We start from the raw sequence: 23,310 nt of genomic DNA, 5'->3' as shown, positions 1-23,310 counted from the left end.
CACATGCTGTTGAATTGACCAATTGCTTATGACATTACATATTATGATCGGTCTTCCGTTTAAACTCCCTGTGTGGAAGTTCACACCGACACAAGCCGTGTTGCTTGTGTCGGTGTGACACACAGGTAACCTCATTTTCTGGGGTCATGCGAGTGACAGCCACATCGCTCAGCTGTATTGTGTGCGTCTTCCTGTTCTGAAGTGGGCCGTTTAGAGTGCATGGAAATAAAACTGCAGTGTGCAGATTTCTTTTATCTGGAAGGGAAATAAAACTCAGCCAACATTACATAAGGTGTTAATATTAACGTTGCTATTGTGAGGAATGTGTGTGGGTGAGAATGATAATGCAGCTCCTGTCACTGTGGTGTAAGCCAAACACACACACACACTGTGGGGGTGTTATACTGCAGAGGATCGGCCTGGAGGAGCAGCTGATCACAGTGGTTGTGGCAAGGCCTAACAGAGTGTATCAATTTCCTGCATCTTGCCTCAATCTCTTTGTGGAGGTGGAGGAGGCGGTGGTGGGGGGGGGTCCCCCCCCTCAGCAGCACTTTGGCAAATGAAGCTTCTGACTTTCTCTCTGTATCCAATCAATTAGCTGCCTCCTCTTGTCCCACCTGTCTTCTTCCTCCTTTCTTCCTTTCTCTGCCTCTTTTTGTCTTCTGTTGCGAGTGTTTAATCAAACACAATCTTTATTACATTACAGTTCCTGTGCTTTTGTGTCACTTTGGATCACAATGCAGCCTGGCAGAGAAAGATAAACCCCTGTCTGTTCATTCATCTAAACTGTGGTTAAACATGTGCCAAGTCGTCCTCTCTCTTAGATCATTCAATGCGGATCCTTTTCTTTATGCAGCACTTTAAACTGGGTTTTCCTTATAACAGATACCATTTCTTGATACTAATTCTGGTCACCACGTTTGCAGCAATAGCCATTCATTTTGTTTCTATTCTGTGCTTACCTGCTTTACGTCTTAATGCTGAGCTAGACATTTTGCCTATCATCCTACTCTCAGCAAACAAGCGGATTTTCCAAGACAAATGCTTTAATAATTTCATGTTTTAATGCCAGGATCCAGATCAGCCTCCTGCTGGCATTGTGTTAAAGGAAGAGGTAAGGAATGGAGGTTGGTGCAAGTGAGAGTGTATTAGTATGTATGAAGTGCGTTAATGGAAAGGCGCATACTGCTAGCGTAAGGACTTCCACAACACGCAGGCTTCTCATCGCCTACACTCTGCTCCGTCCGCATATTCTATCCCTCATTAATAAACTACATATTAATGCATCCGCCACTGCCCAACCTGCCCCACTCTAATCCACCAGCCCCACTTCCCTCTCCCCTTCTCCATTATCTCAGTCTGCCCACTCCATGTACACTGTAAAAAGAGAACCGTTGGACCAACTTAATTGACTTACTTAAATTGGTAACACACAAATGAATTAAGTTATCAAATTAAGTTAACAAGTTAGAGTAACACAATTGCTTTAAGTCAGATGTATATAATAATTTGATTGTTTTCAAATCAATGGTTTGCATTACTTGCATTAGTCAACTTAAAGCTTCCAATTTTTCCAACTAATTATTTACTTGATCCAAAAGTAAAACACTGCTCCTTTACAACCCAATAGTATAGTTTCAGTCAAAGTCATTTTTATAGTAACCGTAGTGTGACATTTTAGTTTGTTCAATCCAATTAAAATACCTGTCCCCACATTACAATTTTAAGTTAGCTGAAAGAAAGATTATAGACTCAAATCTGATGTATTTTAAACTAAAATACACCATATACTTTACATTGTTTTTTCTGAAACAAATACATAAAAAGCATATCAGTGCTTAACAAACACTACTGTGAGTATTACTATGCAACCACAAATGTTATTTTTCTTTAATATGGATTAAACAAGTTTTTCAACAAAGTAATGCAACAATCTATTATGCAAGTATGCATAATTCACAACACAACGTTATGTCAGCAGTATTAAGTACGCAACAGACTTTAGCAACAAGTCCCTCTTATACCTCGACAGAAACCCTTATAACCAGCTATAGCCGCTGCAGCTATGATGCAATTCAACGTTGCAACTTTGGAAAGGAAAAAAATATAAACAGGCACTTATCTTAAGAGTTTTAAGTTAACTAAAACAAAAGAGATAACCATATTTTTGGAAAATTAAACCATTTGCCTCAAGGCTACAAAATCAGTGTAAAAGCATTTTACAATATGGTTTGAGGAATATTTCTTGTGTCTCTTGATTGTCTCTTGGAGCACCCACAGGTACTACTTGTTTGGCAGGGTTATTTCTTGATAAATGGCTCAGTAGGGCATTCCAAGTCTTGAATCTACATGTACAATTTGAATAATTGCATGGATATGAATGGCCCCGTCCGTAATGCCTATGATTCAGCTTGTAGTGCTTGAGCAGTTCAGATCTTCTTGTAAACTCCTTTCCACGGTCCTTGCATCTCCACATGAAGCAACACACTGAAAAACAAAGAGATGGGCTTTACTGGGCATATCTTTGAGATCAAAATAATTTGGGGAGACCGAGGAGCCAATCATTTAAACAGAAGTCCATCTCATCAAATGTCTCTCTCTCTCTCTCTCTCTGGTTCCGGTGAGTGTGAGCGGTGGTGGGAGATATGAGAGTGGCGGGTTTTTCGGATTAGTTAGTGGATAGTTTCCCTCGTTTCTACAGGGTGTGTACCTGCCTCATGTGCTGACCAGGTGAGTATACAACCTGACTTTGTGTTTCGAGTGATCGGAGGTTTGTCGAGGTGCTCTCGGAGGAATGGCGTCCTATAGGAGAGATGTGGCCAGCTGCATCCTCAGACGTGCTAACAACCTGGGGCTGGATACTGCTGTTTTAATGGATTCTAGCTGTTTTAAATTAAGTGGGTTGCCTCCGTTTTATCAGGGTGTTTTTAAATCGTGGGGCCTTTTTACACGCAAAAGGTGTCCACAGTCTAACTCTCTGTACTGGTTGCTGAGAGAACTGCTGATTCACAGGGCCAAGCTGGACATCAGCAGCACCCCAACTGACGGGCGCTGCTGAGGTCACGGACCCTGTGCCTGCAGCAGCTGGTGGATGCAGTGGGGCCGACGCTGAGCGACCCCCCCGGCCCTGGGCGTTCTGCTGGGTCTGCATTCCGTCCGGGTGGCGAGGAGGCTCCTGGAGCTGTGGAAACAGAGGCTGACCGGGAAGGATAGGAGCCTCCTCATGGACTACAGCCAAGCAAAAATCGAGCCAGACCCTGTGGACCCTTTCCCCGAGATCTCCCTGAGCCCAGGGCTAGGGGAACTCACCGGCTCCCTGCTTGCTACGACGCGCCCGGAAGCATTGACATTACACAGAGCGGACAAAAAGACTGTGTATTTTAACTGTATCAAGAGCACAAACAGGTCCGGACTGTGCAACAGGCCTCCCACTGTGTGGTCAGAGAGACTTGGACATTGTGGACCTGGCCCACAGTGGAGGATTTTATATAAACCTCCCCTCAAAAAACGGACGGCCGACCTGTCGCCTGCAATGCTTTTGTCTCTGTTCTTAATCCCACTGTCCTGAGCCGGTGCCCCTTCTGTAAGCTTCGAGAGACTGTATACCATATTTTTACTGAGTGTAAGAGACTTTCAGGTTTCTTCACACTTTTAACATTGGTTTTTAGTCTTGGAGACTTGGACGCTTTTAAAGAACGTTGGTGTCAGTGTTGCCAGGTCCGTGGTTTTCCTGTGCTACTTTTGAAGTTTTTGTCCGCTGGTTCGGGTAGACCTATTTTGCATGCAAATTACATGAATAACTTTAAATAAAAATCCATATTTTAAATGAAATAATTTATTTATACCCAAATCCTACCAAACTGACTCCAGATCAGCACGTACACACATGGACATGGGACACGCCCACATACACACACGCACCTAACGCTCTCAGTCTCCCGCTCGATCCCAACTCTGGTCTGGTAGTGAAATACAGGAAGAATTATTCAAAAGAATGGGAAAGTGAAAACGGAATTAAAATTACACAAGGCCATTTTAGGACCTAGGTGAAATAACTGTTTAGGGAAAACTGCTTTTAATGCTGGCATACTAAACATTTGGTGTTACTTTGTAGATACATTTCGCAATGATAGCAATGCTGTTGGACTTTAAAAGCAGTGTATATGGTTTGGCACGGGCATATTTTGAGTTCTGATATTGGGCTGGTTTTTGGGCTGGTTTTGGGCTGGTTTTGATTGGCCATTGGGCTGGTTTTGTCACACAGACCTGGCAACCCTGGTTGGTGTTTTAAAAATATTGTTTGTTCTGTTGTTGAAGAGGAGCTGGTATTTGCAGTTTTTTATCAGATGATTTACTTATTTTTAAAAACAAAACCTGTGATTTTTTAAACAGTTTTAGAGCCACATTACTGCCTTGTCAATAGCACTTTATTCTAAGAGTATACCTTACCTTACATACTCATGTGTTCAGGTCTGAAGTCACCCACCAGTCAAGGAAAGAAATCATGAGAAGAAAAATTACAAACATTAATATTAAGGGGAGAGGACATTTCTCTTATGTGTGAAGCTTGAGTTGTGTACAGTTAAATTGTGTTACTCATTACCCCACCCGGTACTTGTTTGGTGTGGGTATGCGAAACAGCAGGTTCATAGAGCCTTGCTGCTGCAAGCCACACGGACTGTTCTCCTGCGGGCTTCTTATTAGTTGGAATGCTTCAGCAGTCCAACTCTTGTTCTTGTAATCTTTATTCAACTTTAACTTATTCTATTTCTTCCGTACATATTTTGAACAGCTATAGAAACCGTTCAAATATTAAAATATTCAGCTCCTTTGGGAATCGTGCGGAAAGACTTTTGATATTTCTAACTTTTCAAATGTTCATATTATAAATCTATTTATGGTTTTACAATGGAGAAAGTCTTAAAACTTTAAAAACATTATAAGATCTTCATACTTCACCATTTACATTTTTAAATGTTAACAGAACTCAACTATTACCGTATATTTGTTTATCTTTTCACATTTATAACTGATTCATTTCTTTATGGAATGAAAAATGAATGGGATCCTATCGAGGAAAACTTCAAATCCAAGGGCCAAGTAGAGAAGAGGAGATAGGTGCTCAGTGTATCCTAAAAGATCCCCCAGCAGCCTATACGCCTATAGCAGCATATCTAGGGGCTGTACCAGGGCAAACCTGATTTAGCCCTAACTATAAGCGCTATTAAAGAGGAAAGTCTTAAGTCTACTCTTAAATGAGGTGACTGTCTGCCTCCCGGACTGAAAGTGGAAGCTGGTTCCATAAAAGAGGAGCTTAATAACTGAAGGCTCTGGCTCCCATCCTAATTTTGAAGACTCTAGGAACCATAAGTATCCCCGCATTTAGTGAGCGCAGCTCTCTAGTGGGGCAACATGGTACTACAAGCTCCTTAAGATATGATGGTTCATCATCAATCAAGGCTTTGTGCAGAGCAGCTAATAGAGGAGTAATGTGATCTCTTTTCTTAGTTTTCGTGAGTACATGAGCTGCAGTATTCTGGATCAACTGGAGGGACTTAAGAGACTTATTAGAGCAGCCTGATAATAAAGGACTTGCAGTAATCTAGTGTAGAAGTAACAAATGCGTGAACAAGATGTGCCTGATTTTTTAAATGTTACGTAGATGAAAAATTGCAGTCCTTGAGATTTGCTTCACGTGGGAGTTAAAGGACAAGTCCCGATCAAAGATAACGCTGATTCTTTACGGTGGTGTTGGATGCCCGGGCAATGCTATCTACAAAATCCACATTGCCAGATAATTGATCTCTGAGGTGTTCAGGGCGAAGTAAAATAACTTCAGTTTTGTCCGAGTTTAACATCAGGAAGTTGCAGGTCATCAATGTTTTTATGTCTTTAAGACATGCTTGAATTTTAGAGAGCTCGTTGGTCTCCTCTGGTTTGATCGATAGATATAATTGAGTATCATCTGCATAACAATGAAAGTTTATGGAGTGTTTCCTGATAATGTTGCCCAATGGAAGCATATATAAAAAACCTGTGTGAAGTTATAGCAAATCATTAAATCCCAATTTACACATAGCTATAGTAATTTATCTAATTCTACAACGTCATGATCAATGGTGTCGAACACAGCACTAAGGTCTAACAAAACAAGTACGGAGATGAGTCCTTTATCTGATACAGTTTGGAGGTCATTTGTCATTTTTACCAGTATGGTCTCTGTGCTATGGTGTTTTCTAAGTCTTGACTAACTCCTCAAATTAAACTATTATGATGTAGAAAGTCACACAACTGATTTGAGACTACTTTCTCAAGGATCTTAGAGAGGAAGGGAAGGTTAGAGATCGGTCTGTAGTTAGCCAACACCTCTGGGTCAAGAGAGGGCTTCTTCAGGAGTGTCACGTTCGCTAATGTTACCGAAGGCAATGACAGGCCGTTTCTCAATCCAAAGTACGCTGAGTACAGACTTGTGTTCTTTTGGAGTATGGACTCTGGAGTCCAGATTTCAGAGGATGGGAGGACGCAGGACGGCCTTTCTGCAATTGGAACAGCAGCGAACTTGATGACGTCACCACGTTAGCTGTTCTTGCTCATTAGTTTACTCCCAATTATTCACTGTAAATTATTTTTACAGTAAAACTAAATATGACAACCCTGCTTTTTTCATTTTCCTTTCAAATATAATTATTTGATTTTGAATTGTGTGTGGGGGTTTATATATATATATATATACATATATATATGTATATACATACATACATATATATATGTATATACATATATATATATATACGTATATATATATATATATATATATATATATATATATATATATACACATATATATATATATACACATATATATATATATATATATACACACATATATATACATATATACATATATATATATGTATATATGTATGTGTAATTGCAGTTAAACTGAGGGTTTAACTAATAATAATAAACTCTTTGTGCTCTAAACCCGAATGATATCTCATTTGTAACGGCTACAGAGACATCAGAGCCAGCGGATCATTTGAAAAAGTCCTGCCGAGATCAGGCTGTTCTCGGCGGCCACACTGTGCGCTGACTGCCCGCCGCTGTGAGGCTCACGGGTCCCGCGAGCCGGACCTTAAATCTCCCAAACCGTTGGCGCATATTTTTTGTCGGCTGAATCTCGACAAACCGACCACAGATTTGATGCTTAAACTAATACCTTCTCGCCTGAAAACATCCTAAAATTACATTCCGTGACTCAACAACAGTAGTATTTAGAAAAATTCAACTTTCAGTTGAGTATTTTCTCCTCCACCATTGTTCCCAGTCGCTGGTGCGAAATGCGTTGTGGGATATTGGCTGTCCAAAGTACGCACAAGTCTCCTCTGATGCATCCTTTGGGAACTGGGTGGATCACATCGGGGCATTTTTACCGTGCTTTGCGAGAAGCGGACTTTTGAATTGGAACAGCACTTGGGCCGCGACTGATGACGTTTCACAAGTCCAGAAGTACGGACAAGAATGCATATTGAGGAACGGCCAGAGACTCAGTAGCAGAGGAACACACGGGAGTCGAGGTGACGTGAAAAAACTCTTTTACTAGTCAAAAAGTAAGACAAGGACGAGGAACACAAGCAGTACAAAAAGTCAGACGAGGCCGTGGACCACAGGGGAAGTACAATAACGATCTGACACAGGACAAGGTGGAGACTAAATATACAGGGGAATGAGATACAGGTGTAGGGCATGAACAATCAGGGAGGCAGAGGAGTGGCTGAGGGCAGGTGAAGGGAATGAACAATCAGAGACTGGGCAGACAATCACAGGGACGGAAGTGCAGGGAAACAGAGGGCACAAGAGACAGGACTTCAATATAAAACAGCATGCACACAGGATATGACAGTAACCCCTCAAGGGATGGATTCCAGACGTCTCATCAGAATAAGTTCACCAAGGGTGGGTGGAGGGGAGCCGGAGGAGGGCCTAGGCCACAGCAGAAGCAGTCTGAGGGGCGGTCCAGAGGACGACCAGACGGATGGACGCACTCTGGGGGGCAGGAGTGGAACGGGGCTCTGGGGTACCGGGCTCTGGAGAGCAAGGATCTGGAGCCGGACACGGGGAACTGGAGTCGGCCGGGCGGCAACGAGACACGGGGTGCAGGAATCGGCCGGAATTGAATTGCCTTGCTTGACGTTTCCTTCCGCATAAAGAATTATCCCAGTCTTTTCCGCACACTGAGGAGTGTGACTTGTCGATTAAACACTGGTATCAGATCGGTACCCACCATCAGGCGATACCAGAAGCCCTGGTATCGATATCGCCACTGAAAAAGTTGTATTCCTAATAACCAACAATCCTTATTCATGCCAGACAACTTACATTTCCGATTTGACAGTGTTCAGATCCAAAGTGGGAGGAACATGAGAAAGAAAACTGAGCTGTGATATTGCTGTAAATATGTGTACAAAAGAAAAGAAAATTGTTGCCATACATTATTCAGCCTCACTAGTATTACCTTTAATATTTCATTAACCTGTACTTTCGTGTATAATTGTTATTAAAAATAAAAATCACTACTTTTCTCATCCTGGCCAGGCTCCGCCAGGCCTTTGGTCCATCTCTTTCTCTTCAGCTATTGCCCCTCTCTTTCTGTTCCCATCTGAGATCACCATCTCCCCGTCCAACCTCCTCTGCCCTTCTTGTCCAGAGGTAGCTTTCAGTGAGAGATATATTAATGTGGCAATTTAATTAGCGAGAACCCACATGGCTATTGATTATGCACTTGCCTAGGGTAAAGTTTGTCTTCTGCTCCCAGTCATGTATTGATCTCCGGGTGGGAAGGTGCATACCGGCAGTTGCTGAGTTCGCATATCAAGTGGGTGAGCCTCTAAGCATACAGTACATGGCCTCACCACTCCGCATCAATATGTAATTTTAGGGGCGGGCGTTACCATTCGGCAAAGTAGGCAACTGGGGGCTTCTAAAGGCTCCATATTTATTATCATGTAAAAGATAGGAAACATATAAAGTTATGTTGCAAACTCACATACCATGACAATACTTACAAACTGCCCTTGTTGTGCTTCCTTAATTAGTCAGTAGCAAGGTTTATTTCAACCTTTTTTAGTTTGAGAAAATTGGCAAAATAAAAATGACTGAATGCTTGTTTCCATCCACTACCATATTAAGAGTTTGTTCAATGAGATGAGAAGTAGAGGAATTCAATTCTCCAGTCAGATAAACACAAGCCGTAACAAGGTGATGTAATGAAGTCAAACCTCAATGGGTGAAAAACAATGTAGAAAACTGCATATAAATATGACTATGTATTAATGTGAGGAAGGTTAATCAGATCTGTGTGGAGGGATGAGGAAACAGCATTTTGTCTCCTCAGCGGGGCAGAAGCTTCACTGGACATCATCGTTTGTTTGCTAAATCTGTTTCTATTGCACTGGTCTCATTTTACTTTCATCGGTACATAACACTTTCTGCCTTCGCCAAGCACAAAAACGTTTCTACAGTATTTCAAGAATTTGTATTCAATTTTCAGCACCCTAATGATGTTGCACAAGTAGTATAATACGTAATTCCTGCTACCTCTGTAGCCATCGCTCAATTTAACAAACGTCTTTTTAAGTACAAATTAAAAACGTGCATTAAAACAGTTGGATGGAAGTCTAGAGTTGATTCTGGAGGCAATTCCTTTTTCTGTTGCTCCTCCCAAAACGAGCAGGGCCTGAACACCAGCTCTTTTGCCACTGACCCACATCAAAACAGACACAGATAGAAAGAAGACAACTACAAGACAGCGGAAGAGGCCTAGTAGCCTATATTTTCCTCTATTTCATAGCTCATGAGTGTTCAAAGAGCAAAGTCATAATGCAGATGTGTGTTTTGGGGTGCAAAGCACTCAATTGTAAGGTAGGTGTATCACCTTAACAGGTCATTCTGCACATTTTAAACAATATAGCTAAATATTATGTTATTATTCTATACAAAAGCTGACATGGCTCTAAGCTTAAGGAAATTAATGACAGTACTGGTGTACACAGATAGTATTTGGCTGAAACATGACAAACCATGGTTTGGTCAAACCAAAGGTCTCCAGCAAGAACCACAAAATATCCACGGTAAACGTGATCATGTGCTTAGTTCGATCCAGAGCCCTCTGTGAAATACTTATATTTCAGCCCATATGTTGTGGCTCTTGATTGAGTTCAAGCTTGCTTATAAAACTTATTTGAGTGTAAATCTATACTTGTAATGTTCACTGACTGATTCTGGCTGTGGGCTGCTACTGAAAAATGAAGAAACCAATTAGGGTCTCTGGATCAGTTTTCTGCAGCAGTCTGTACTCACAAAATAAGATGGTTGTTTGATTATAAAAGGCCAAGTCGAGACAGCTCTGAAACAAATCTATCTTTTTAGAAATCCCTTCAGCATTTTGAAAGATTGTTGCTCTCCGGCTCAGCTTGCAGCATGGTTTTGAAATCCAACCAAACAGAGATACAAAGAAAGGGCTGGGGGAAGACCTCAACTCTGTGACAAGGATAGTAAAAGGCTTCATAATATTCCTGTCTATGGCTCACTTCACTGCAGTAGTTTAAGACTCTTTAGCCATAAATGGCTGTGAAAGGTCAAGCTAACATGTTCTTTGGTTGCAGATAATCTTCCTCTGTCCAGTTCCATCACCAGTCTCTTTGTCCTCAGGGCAAAGAAAAGGTTTCCGTCACAGCACCATGACTTTTTATATTCATTTTATACATTTGATGTATTATTTTACATTTTGGGTTCATATATGACCTGCCTCGTCATCAGTCTCAATGCATTTCCCCCATCCTCAGCATTAGAAGCAGTGGGCTGTGAAGAACAGGGGTTCAGCGTTTCTCTCAAAGACACTTGGACATGCGACTTAAGACCCTGTGGTTGAAGGACGGTCTGACCACGGAGCGAGTGATAAAGTGGCAGAAGTAACATACTGAATTCCTGCTACCTCTGTAGCCATCGCTGAGGTTTATGGCTGATTTAGCTGCAAGCAAATCCAAAAGGTCAAGTCAACAAGTATGAGGCTTTTATTTATGAACAGTTTTATAGAAGGATTTATAAGTCCTTCAGAAAAGGGAAGCAACATGAACAATACTTTTAGTTCTACTGCATGCAGATCTAATAATTAATCATCATTGAATATAAAAAAAGAATTGACAATTAATAAAACCTAAATTCTGAGTCTTGAGCCCATGAATTAGTGTAAAAATATGAAGAAGAGTTACGACACTGAGCTTCAGCAATTAATAATTAGTTTAAGCAACAGAATATAACAAGATTAAATTTGGGACGCCACCGAGTTCTGGAAAGACAGGGAAAACTTCAAAATGGGATATTAATCAATTAAGTCTTAACCTCAAGGGTTGCTACGGAGATCATTAATTTATTACTTCACATCCTCACATTTAAAATGATCACATTCTTTATTAAATTAAATGTTTAAGGAGCTAATTACAGTTAATGTATGAACATAAATAATAATAAAATGAACAAAATGATATGAGTAGAATGAATGCCCCATGTATGAATAAAAAAGTACCGGTTGATTCACTCACTGATATGATTAAATAAAGTTCACAATTAAATTTGGTTCAAAAGATTCTCGTAAAATTCTAATTTAAGGAAGATTCTGCTTTAGGCATACTGATTAATGTTTATTGATACTCAATTAGGGAATATTAATCCAATAATATAGACCCTACATATATTGGTACTCTCAGATTGGATGTTGTGGTGGTGGGGCGTGGTTAGGCTCAGCTGCAGAGGGGAATTGGGGAAGTGCGCTCAGGGAACGGTACCAGGTGGAGGCCTAATTGGCCTCAGCTGGGTCTAATGATGTGCTTTCCCTATAAAATGGCAGTAGGACGGAAGGAGGAGGTGTTGGACGTTGGCGTGACGGGAGCCGAGTACGGACACAGGAGGGCGCTCAGGGGCAAGGCCGAAGAGCACGACTGTCTCCCGGACAAATAAAGATCCGTAAACTGAGTTTGAGTCTCCTGTGTCTTTCAGTTAGGGGGGGTGGGTAACACAAACCTGTTACAGATATGTAGTTGTGTAAACAGCAAACCATCCTATCTTAACAACTGTCACATACTAACATACCACTGTATACAGTAACATTTACAGTGTTAATGTAACACTTAAAGAGTCAATGTTAACATATGGTCCTTATCTACTAAGGGGGCGTTCACACCAAATGCAAATTTTTTTCACGTGAGTAGATCCCATGCAAAGTCAATGCACAGACAGACGCGAATGGTTGCGAAATTCGCCGGGCTTTGCGATAGACGCGAATGGCGCGTTGCGTTTTCGCAACTCACCAGGTTGCAAGGCGTTTGGTGTGAACGCACCAAAGACAACTAGTTCATATTTTACACTACACTGGGAAGTGTTATTCAAACTTTACACTAGGATGCAAATAACACTTGTAATGTTATTAACAGTTGGCACTTTTTAAGTGTTAATAAAATTAACCCTAATTAAGTTACTATTTGACACTAAGTGCTGATTAAGAAATTACTCAAAATACACTGTTGATTTTTAACTGACTCCTGCCATTGTCAAAACATATTCACTTTTGTATTTCCTCCCTATTAGTGTACTTTTTATCTAACACATTGCTACTTATTTTCAATTAACTCCTTTTAACTCAACGAAATAAGTATTTTGCATTTTCTCACTTGATTTTGTTAAGCTAACACTTAAAACAAAACACTATATAATAATAATATATCCATGTCTTAACAAGTTCTAAAAAATAAAAACATTAACCCTGGTTAGTTTAGTTTTCATACATATTTCGTTATCTTTGTTTTGAGATCCAAGTGTAACTCCCATCTGTCATACCTTTCGTCCAGTTGTATTCCTTGACAATACTGTCTCCACCAGAATTCTTAGCCAACAGATTTATTCAACTGTGAACGATACAGTAGAGGAGAAGATTTTTTGTTTAAATGAGGCAATCCCCAAAGGAAGCTCACAACAAACATTTTATACATTTATTTACTTATTAGACATCTTGATGCTCCTTGACCGTATCACCAAGGTTGAGCCTGAAACGTTCAGCACTGTATTGGTTCCAACATTTAATGGACTATGCTGAAAGAAATCGAAATCAAGATAGAAGTTTTACCGTTGTCAAATCTCATAGTAAATACACAAGCGTTGGCTTCTTCAAAGACGTCGGCATCCACTTCAGTTCCTGTCTCATCATATTTTCTGATGCCTTTAGTGACAAGTTGGATGGAGAACTTCATGAAAGCCTAGAAGAAAACAATAACACACATTAGATTACAAGAATAACAAGGGGTAATAATAAGCCCAACTTTGTTGACTGGCTCAATGACAGTATTTTCAACTCAGTCACGTTAGCCCTAAGCTATTCAGTATTTCAAGACAAAATAACAACTGAAGTGTATGGATATGTGTGTCAACACTGCGGGGTAATTTACTCTTCCCGTTGTTGAAATAACTTACCATGGCACTGGAGGTATACAAACATTACCACAGACATGCCTATGTAAATGTATTTCTAAATGGATGAGATCAAACAGAACTTTTCCAGTGTTATGGGGAAAGGTAATTTATATATTCAATGTTTCTGTGTAAACATAAAACAAGATATTGTGATGTTGTAAACACACACTGCCTGCATCTCAAAAAGAGATGTGACACAAAACATTTGTGTCACATCTCTTTTTTCACAAATTGGCCTGGAATCAACAAGTACTGCTTTCCTTTTAGCACATTGAAATGAAAACCAGTTGGGATTTTGGAGAGCTGGTGACCACTGGATGAAACAAAGTGAGGAATGTTTTATTGTGTAAGGAAGCACAGGAAAGAAAGTTGCATCTTTTAGTGTTAAATAAATCTTTCTTTCTGTACAGTGTGTGCCCCTAAACATCTTAAACAGCAGCTTCCAATGAAAAGGCTGTAGCTTGTGAATCCCACTGTCTATGTCTATCAATGAGGCCTGGCCAGAAAGGCAATCTTTCAATGCCTCTTTGGTGTCAGAAACACTCGGGCCTATTCATGGCGGTGTGGTGTGGTGATATGTGCAAAGCCGGCAGTAACTTGGAGCTAATAATGAGCTGCGTGGGTTGTCCCTCCACCAGCTACGGATATCATGAACCTCGTCACAGTTTACCACAAGTCTATCCGTCCAATTTCAGTTCACTGAGATCCATCAGCCTCCAAACAAAGACTTGAATTTGTACTTCCCAATTTTACATCCTCCTCAAGACTCTTCTATAGATTCATTACTTTAACTTTTTTTAAATAAACGGTTGTTTAATACTTAAAATACTTCAAACTTGTTTTGAATATATAAAATACATCTGTGTGCAATGCCTCTGTTTATTTTTTAGAGTGTCTTAAAATGGACAGAGAGAGAGAGAGACGGTATAAAGACCTTCTCACACCAGTACGTGATGAATTAAAAAAAAGCAAATTACTCACTTTGGAATATTTAGCTTTCAAACTATTCATACCGGCAGCGATGTGAATGTGTGACATTTGCAACACTAGTTCAATAAAAGGTTTGAATAGATCAGCCCAGGCAGGTAAGCTGTTTTATTGAGTTTCCTTTTAGCTAAACAGTTATTATTTTTCTGGGGATTTTATTGTGAGAGGTAAGAACTAAAGGAGTGGATCTGGTCAGTGTTGCCTTTGTTAAGATTGACAGGAGTCAGGCTGGTCTCATTCAGCATTTGTAGGTACACCTACCTCCAAATTAATTTGTAGATATCCCACAAAAGAATTATCTACGTATTCATGAATGAGAAATGATAATGATCACAAAAGGCCCCACAGGGCAGAGGGGAGGTGGAAGGGTCCAACAACCAACAGCAGCTTCTGAATCCCACTGTCTATGTATATCAATGAGATCTGGCCAGAAGGGCAATCTTTGAATGCCTTTTTGGTGTCAGAAAAAACTCAGGCCTATTCATGGTCCATGCCAACGACTCATTAATAATTTGTCATATTCATTGAATGTGTTGTAACGCTGTTCATCTGTACACATGACATCTATTGCGTCTGTCCATCCGGGGAGAGGGATCCTCCTCTGTTGCTCTCCTGAAGGTTTCTTCCCCTTTTTCCCTGTGAAAGTGTGAGGGTGTGACAAACTGGAACCCAAAAGCACGACAGACAGGGGTAACAAAGATGAACGTCTTTACTCTGTACAGGCAGGGTCAAAACCAGGAGATCAGTCCGTAAGGCAAACAAGTCCGAAAAGGGGCAGGCAGAGAATCTAAGGTCAATGCAGGCAGGCAGGGTCAGAACAGGCAGATGGTGTGGCCATGATGGAGAGGCCGTGTGTCGACTCCAAGTGTCGGAGCTTGTATCAAATGACAACGGTCACGTGACTGATGACGTCCGAAGCTTCGAACATCACTGGTGCTTCACGAAGCGTTTCATTGGTTTGACACGTTGGACAGTTTGAATGTGTTGGTGCCTAATGGTGCGTTCACACCTAAAGCGTTGCGAATATAACTCTGCTCCATACTGAGTGTCAATCAATGTGGGGTTTGAGAGAGGAGATTGATAGAGAGAATTGTGAGTTGTGGCGAGTATTGGAGGAAAATTGCGTTCACCAGTATCTGTTGGCATAAACCTTTAAGGCCTTAATAATATACAAAAAAAAGTCCATATTGCAAGTGTTCCTCTCTAATCTAGTGGGTAACGCATGTTATGTCGTTTCATATGATTGACCAGCATTTAGTTTTATTGCAATGTAAAAAACATTGATAACGGTTATATATAACATAAAATCTGTGAATGAACACGCAGCTTTAATTGACTTTTACTGCAGAAATGTGAGATTGAAACATTGAGGTGTTGTGCTAGTGCTTCGACGCACTGTTAAACGACTGCTTTAATTTCAGTCTGCCACCAGATGTCGCTGTTCTTCTTCAAAGAAAAGCTTTGAATCATTTTCGGTACAAATAGGAAGAAAGCCTCAATACTTCACAAGGCTTCATCCGCCCATCCCTAGACAAAAGTAATGCTGGAGAGCTTGGCACAAAAACACAAGACAATCTGGCAGAGGACAAGTGCAGGTGAGATGGGCGTGAGAACCAGGTGAAGGGAATGAAGGATGATCAGGTGTGAATGACCGGGTCTGAAATGACAAGAGAATTAATTAAACTAGTAAACAGAATGAAAACACTAATAAGAAGGGGAATTCGTAACAGAAAGGTTTTTTTTCTATTATTTGGGAGTGTTTCCTGATCCAATGTGAGGTCCTGGGACAGGGATGTGTTATGTGTACAGATTACAAAGCCCTCTGAGGCAAATTTGTAATTTTTGATTCTGGGCTATACAAAATAAACTGAATGAAACAAGTGATCTTTAAACCAGGAGAATGCAGTTTGTTATTTGTCACGTAACTTGTGTGATGTAGTTACGGCACTTCCGTAGTTAATTAAAGCCAAAGGAAAATATAAACCCAACTCAGTAGTTTTCTGTGAAGATGGAAGTACATTTTTTTTCATAAAATATCATACATTTGTCGTCTTGGTTCGAACCACAGAGCCCCTACACTCTAATATATGTTTTTAATCTGTCTTTTCTGCACAACGTTACTGGTTGATTACTTTATTCATGACGCGAAAGCTTGACATCCTTCCCCCATCCATCCTTTGTCATATGACAAAAACAACAGTTTGAAAAAAATATATTGTCACGAGAATGAATCGCATGAAAGGATCCAAAAGACATTTATGCACCGTCTCTAAAGTATATGGAACCTTCCATTTTATGTGGCTGTCCGGCTGAAAGTCTTAATGATTGAAGGTGGCAGAATAGTGAGTGTCCTGTAATATGTGAGCCAGTCCACCATGAGGAAACTTAGCCCAATAGAGTGATATGTATGAACTAATTTATGAGCGCTGGAGGTCTGACAAGTGACACATCTGAAGTGTGCAGCTTGTTCGTTCATTACAGGCCCACTTGGAAATGATACATTTGAACTTTTATGTAGTTTTGGCAAAAAAAAAACCCGTCTCCACCGACAGCAGAAACCATGATTAGAGCGGGGAGCACAAACCTGTGTACAGCCACTTGCCTATATGAAGAACAAGCTGGCTCAGCTGACATGTACCAACATGCCAGCTCAGCCATTTTAGGTCCTGATCAAAGGTGAACGCTGGCTGTAATGGGAGTTGGGGGAGGGGGGGCATGAAGGACCAAACCCACTCCATTACGCCTTAGTTCCACCGTGTTTATATGTGTGTGTATGGGAGACAAACTGCATCATTCTGTCAGAGCTACTCCCAACAGTTAGCATGTCACTTTCAGCAGCTTGTTATTGCTGATATGACATTATTAGAAATGGGGGACACATGTTCAAGTCCATTGGTTCACAAGCTCTCACACAACTCCTGCAGTATAATCAGAGTCTCATTTATCCAGCCGGATGTTCACTACTTCACATGCATCTTTGCTAAAACTTCACTATTGAAAACTCTTCCTCAGAAACAGGCTCAACACTGGTGAGTCCGATGTGTTTTCAATACTTAAGTTCACTTCAATTCATCAAGACTTTTCTTTGCAGAGTTCACACGGATGATACAACGTTTCTCTCTTCTCTGAGCAGCGGCTTTACTTCCTTCCTACCTAGGATGCTAATTTTGTCCGCTTGTATTCGTAAACTCATTCCGGCGGTCGTTCCCCAATGCTTGTGGCCATACGGCAGGTGAGGGTCCAAATGTATGCACAGGATTATTATGTATTGCACAATTGCAATTTTTGTAAATTATAATTTCTAGTACTTATAAACATATTTTACAAGAGTGTAAATAACCCCATGGAAGGTTTATTGTTTTGTTTTTATTGCCTGCATTGTATTTGCCTTATTGCCTTTGACGTATGCATAGTTATTGTATTGTTTGAAGAATTTATAGAGGCTTTATGCTACTTCCTCTCTAATAGGTAAATAAGACTTTTATTATGAAAAGGTTAAAAGGAAACGCAGTTTTGTTTTACGTTCGAATGCGAACTTGACGGTACGACTACGGAACTTCTCACGGACGGATGCGCATTTAAATCTGCAAGAAAGTGTAATAGTTTAATGGACCCGTATGAGGCTAAAGCTCTTACGGTGGTGATAGTTTACAAGTTTAATGAAGGTATTGTGACCCAAAAGAAGAAAATAAAAGAGTAATTTCACCAGCAGTAAGTTTCATGCCACTTCATATACGGGGATCTGTTACAAGAGTTATCTAGGTTGTCACCTTGAGACCACGGTGCTGAAGCTCAGTCACATGACAAACAGGTGCATTTATATGGGGCAAGATAGTAACACCTCTCTGTCTCAGATGGGAACGTCCTCCGAGATCTCTTCCCCCCTTTAATTTGACTGCTGGAGTGATTGTGGAGTCCATGTGCATTCAGCCCTTACTATGAACTCTTACTATGGGTTGCTTTATTTTTTTCTCTCTATAGTGATGAGGTGGAATGTTATCTTCCACTTTCAGTCCGGGGGGCAGACACAGTCATCATATTTAAGAATAGACTTAAGACTTTTCTCTTTAATAGCGCTTACAGTTAGGGCTGTATCAGGTTTGCCCTGGCCATGGTCTGGGAGCAGCGGCTGCCAAACAAAAACCGTAAAATGAAGGTAAAATATCTTAATTCAAATAAAGGGCGAAAAACATAATTTTACGTACATTTTCATTAAAAGGTTTTGCAGTGAAATACTGTTATTTTACAGATTTTTCCTGTATTATTACAATCAAATACCTTCAATAAAGGGATATCACAAACAATTCTGCAGAGAAAACTTGTTATTTTACAGATTCTTCCTGTATTATTACGATGAAACACCATTAAAGGGATATCACTCAAACTTCTGCAGAGAAAACCTTGTTATTTTACAGATTTTTCCTGTATTATTACAATCAAAAAACCTTCAATAAAGGGATATCACTCAAAGTTCTGCAGTGAAATACTGTTATTTTACAGCTTTTTCCTGTATTATTACAATCAAAAACCTTCAATAAAGGGATATCACTCAAAGTTCTGCAGTGAAATACTGTTATTATACAGATTTTTCCTGTATTATTACAATCAAACACCTTCAATAAAGGGATATCACTAACCGTAAAATAAAGGTAAAATGACTGGCAGCAGTGGCTGCCAAACAAAAACCGTAAAATTAAGGTAAAATATCTTAATTCAAATAAAGGGTGAAAACCATAAATCTATGGAAATTTTCATTAAAGGTTTTGCAGTGAAATACTGTTATTTTACAGATTTTTCCTGAATTATTACGATCAAACACCTTCAATAAAGTGATATCCCTAAAGGTTCTGCAGTAAAAGACTGTTATATTATCATGAAATAAAAGCTTTTCAGATTACTGTGAAAAATACAAAATAAATTGATACATCTACAAGACTTTTAACATTTAAATTAAACGAGGGGTTGGAAACTTAATTACAAATAAAGTACACGCCATTATTGATTTTAAAACAATTGTATTTAATGCATTTAGATATTTATTTACAAAATCAACCAATTATTCACAAACAGTTCTTCAGAGCCCCCCAAGAGGAATTGAAGAACTAAAAATGGCATTTCTCCATGTGTCTCTCTTGACTGTTAGTTACTATCATGATGAGGTCTTTTCAGAATCCCAACTATGCAGTGTATTAATAAGTCAAATCAAAACATACCGCAAAAGGTCAATGAATCTTTACCATAAGTGACAGTGCAGATAAAGAACAAGCTTCCAAATCGTCAGTAATCAGCCTGATCCTTGGTGCATCTGGGGGGAAAAAGAGAAAAGGGACACACTAAGATTCACTGAAAAGTCCTTAGAAAGAAAGCTTAGAATTTTTTAACATTCCTTTAAACAAGCTTAAACAAACTATATTCAAAAATCTATACCGACATTTGCCATTATGAAACATTTTGTCAATATGAACACTGAGTCAGCTTTGACAATGCTAGTTATTAAATGTTTACCAATTAGACAAAACACAAGCAAATTAAGAAATAAACTTCATCAATTTGACAACACATGTCCAGTATTTAGAAAACATTCTGCAAATACAGAAAACGGAAGTGTTTCCAAAGGACACTATTGTTGAACACGGCTTGAACACGTTTGTTGCTGCTTGAAGTTTGGTCCGTGTATCACCCGTTGATGTTTACGTTGTGGACAGACTTTTGCTGCTGCTTTACTCTGCACGGAAAGTGACCGCTGCACACAACTCACAGGACCTTGCAGAGCGAAAAAGCGGAATTCTATCTCACATAACCTCAGCCTCGAAATTAAAAAAAGTTACGTTAACTGTAGCTTGCATAATAACCATATAAGCAATACCGTTATCAGTGGTGGTGATGGTGGGGGTATGTACATTTCACAAGGTAGAAGTTGTCTGTATGGGTATTATTTAAGGAAGGAAGTCTCCTGGGAATGCTTGGCCTACTGTAGCATATACCTCTGTATATTTGTTTGTCTAATAATGCCTATCTGATTATTATGCAGGCTACAGGCCGTCTGTCCACTGTTGAACCGGATAGTAAAGTTTAAAATCTGTCAAATCTCCTTAGTAATAATGACTAATATAATTCTGCTTTACCGCTCTGCAAGGTGCATGCAGTGCACTTTCCGAGTAGAAACAGTAGCATGGTGTAAGTCCACAACGTAAACGGACAATACACATAACCGACTTCAATAACTTCATGAGTCACAAACCGTAGCAACAAGCCTGACCAAGCCGTGTTCATCACGTTTTTCTGTATTTGCAGCGCTTTTCTGTACTGTGTTGTCTGTGCAGCGTGTTTTCTAAATGCCATCGTACAACTCAAAGGAAGGAAGGCAAAAGGAAGTTCCTCAGTTTTTCTATGCCATCCATCCATCCATCCATCCATTATCACCCGCTTATCCGGGGTCGGGTCGCGGTGGCAGCAGGTTCAGCAGGCGACCCAGGCTTCCCTCTCACCCGCAGCACTTTCCAGCTCATTCTGGGGGATCCCGAGGCGTTCCAAGGCCAGCCGGGAGATATAATCCCTCCAGCGTGTCCTCGGTCTTCCCCGGGGCCTCCTACCAGTTGGACGTGCCCGGAAAACCTCTAATGGGAGGCGTCCAGGAGGCATCCTGACTAGATGCCCGAACCACCTCAGCTGACTCCTTTCGACACGAAGGAGCAGCGACTCGACTCCAAGCTCCCCCCTGATGTCCGAGCTCCTTACCCTATCTCTAAGGCTGAGCCCGGCCACCCTACGGAGGAAGCTCATTTCGGCCGCTTGTATCCGAGATCTCGTTCTTTCGGTCACGACCCAGAGTTCGTGACCATAGGTGAGGGTTGGAACGTAGACCGACCAGTAAATGGAGAGCTTTGCCTTCCGGCTCAGCTCCCTCTTCACTAAGACGGACCGGTACAGCGCCTGTTTTACTGCTGCAGCCGCACCGATCCGCCTATCGATCTCCCGCTCCACTGAAGCGGTCGGAGCCTCCTCTCCAGCACCCTGGCATAAACTTTTCCCGGGAGGCTGAGCAGTGTGATACCACGATAGTTCGAGCACACTCTCCGGTCCCCTTTCTTGAAGATGGGAACCACCACCCCGGTCTGCCAGTCCATGGGCACTGTTCCCGACCCCCATGCGACACTGAAAAGGCGTGTCAACCAAGACAGCCCAACAATGTCCAGCCATTTCAGCATCTCAGGGCGGATCTCATCCACCCCTGGCGCCTTGCCACCAAGGAGCTTTTTGACTACCTTAGCGACCTCTGCCAGGGATATGGGTGAATCCACCCCAAAGTCTTCCGGCGCTGCCCCCTCTCCGGGGGACATGTTGGCCGGGTTTAGGAGTTCCTCAAAGTGCTCTTTCCACCGCCCGACGATGTCCCCAGTCCGGGTCAGCAGTTCCCCCCCCCTGCTGAGAACAGCCTGGGGTAGACCCTGCTTTCCCTTCCTGAGCCGTCGGATGGTTTGCCAGAACTTCCTTGAGGCCAACCGAAAGTCCTTCTCCATGGCCTCCCCGAACTCCTCCCATGCCCGAGTTTTAGCCTCCACGACCATCGTCGCTGCAGCCCTTTTGGCCCGCCGGTACCCGTCAGCTGCTTCAGGAGACCCCTGGGCCAGCCAGGCCCGAAAGGCCTCCTTCTTCAGTTTGACGGCTACCCTCACCTCCGGTGTCCACCACCGGGTTCTAGGGTTGCCGCCACGACAGGCACCGATGACCTTCCGGCCACAGCCCCGAGCAGCCGCGTCCACAATAGAGGCTTTGAACAAGGTCCACTCGGATTCCATTTTCTATGCCAGTGGGGGAAATATCTTACAAGTGTACTTTGCTGAGATCATTAAAGTACTTAAGAAATCATACTAAATAATACATATATGAATCACAAGGTATGTAATGTTTAGAAATAGTGGTTAAAATGGACTAATATCTTATATACTGCAGTTGATACTTACTAGTGATGGACTTTGGGTGTTGTTGGGTGCCTGTTCTCCGTAAACGTTGTTCCAATGCTTGATCTGAAAAATGTAAGCAAGTTTCTTATCGTTAGCAGTTATCAGTGTTGGAAAGGGAAATGTAAAAATTACTCAGAAAGAAACTGCCGCTACACATATAGTGCATTCAGAAAGTATTCAGACCTTCACTTTTTTCACATTTTGATAAGTTGCAACCTTATGCTAAAATCATTTAAATATTTTTTTCCCTCATCAATCTACACTCAATACCTCATAATAAAAAAGAGAAAACAGAATTTTAGAAATGTTTGCAAATTTATTAAAAAAGGAAAAACTGAAATATCCCATTGACATACAGTACGTTATCAGACCCTTTACTCAGTTAATGCACCTTTGGCACGGCTACAGCCTCAAGTCTCTTTGGTATAACGCACCTGGATTTGGGGATTTTCTGCCATTCTCTGCATATCCTCTCAAGCTGTCAGTTTGGATGGGGAACGTCGGTGAACAGGCATTTTCAGATCACTAAAAACAGATTAAAAACCTATAAGTAACCATGGATGGTGAACTCTGTTTTAAGGATCATATCACCAGCATCACCAATGTTGCCTTTTTCCAATTTAAGAATCATAGGCTTTATTTCCCAGTCTGACTCAGAGTAACTTATGCATGCATTTGTTCAGAGCAGGCTTCTTAAATGAACACACAGTATTTTTACAGTATGTATGTGTGTTTTATGTGTATGTATGCATGGATGTTTCTGTTTAGAAGCACATTTTTGCTGTTTTAAGTTGTTTTTATGTATTGTCTTGCCTCTGTTTGCCTACCTGTCCCTGGG

General features: G+C 41.0%; 1 long non-coding RNA gene across 1 annotated transcript; it reads right to left on the bottom strand.

The window, feature by feature from the left end:
- Positions 1–19,774: 19,774 nt before the first annotated feature.
- LOC117735312 lies at positions 19,775–22,976 on the bottom strand. The gene is made up of 3 exons (XR_004609875.1): positions 22,907–22,976; positions 22,473–22,535; positions 19,775–19,813 (listed from the first exon to the last, which is right to left on the bottom strand). It is a non-coding gene; the product is annotated as an uncharacterized LOC117735312 (long non-coding RNA).
- Between the last annotated feature and the right edge of the window lie 334 nt (positions 22,977–23,310).

This window comes from Cyclopterus lumpus, chromosome 8, assembly GCF_009769545.1.
Source record: "Cyclopterus lumpus isolate fCycLum1 chromosome 8, fCycLum1.pri, whole genome shotgun sequence".
Classification (NCBI taxonomy): Eukaryota; Metazoa; Chordata; class Actinopteri; order Perciformes; family Cyclopteridae; genus Cyclopterus; species Cyclopterus lumpus.
Note: the sequence above shows the minus strand (reverse complement) of the source record. Positions and strands in the feature narration are given on the sequence as shown.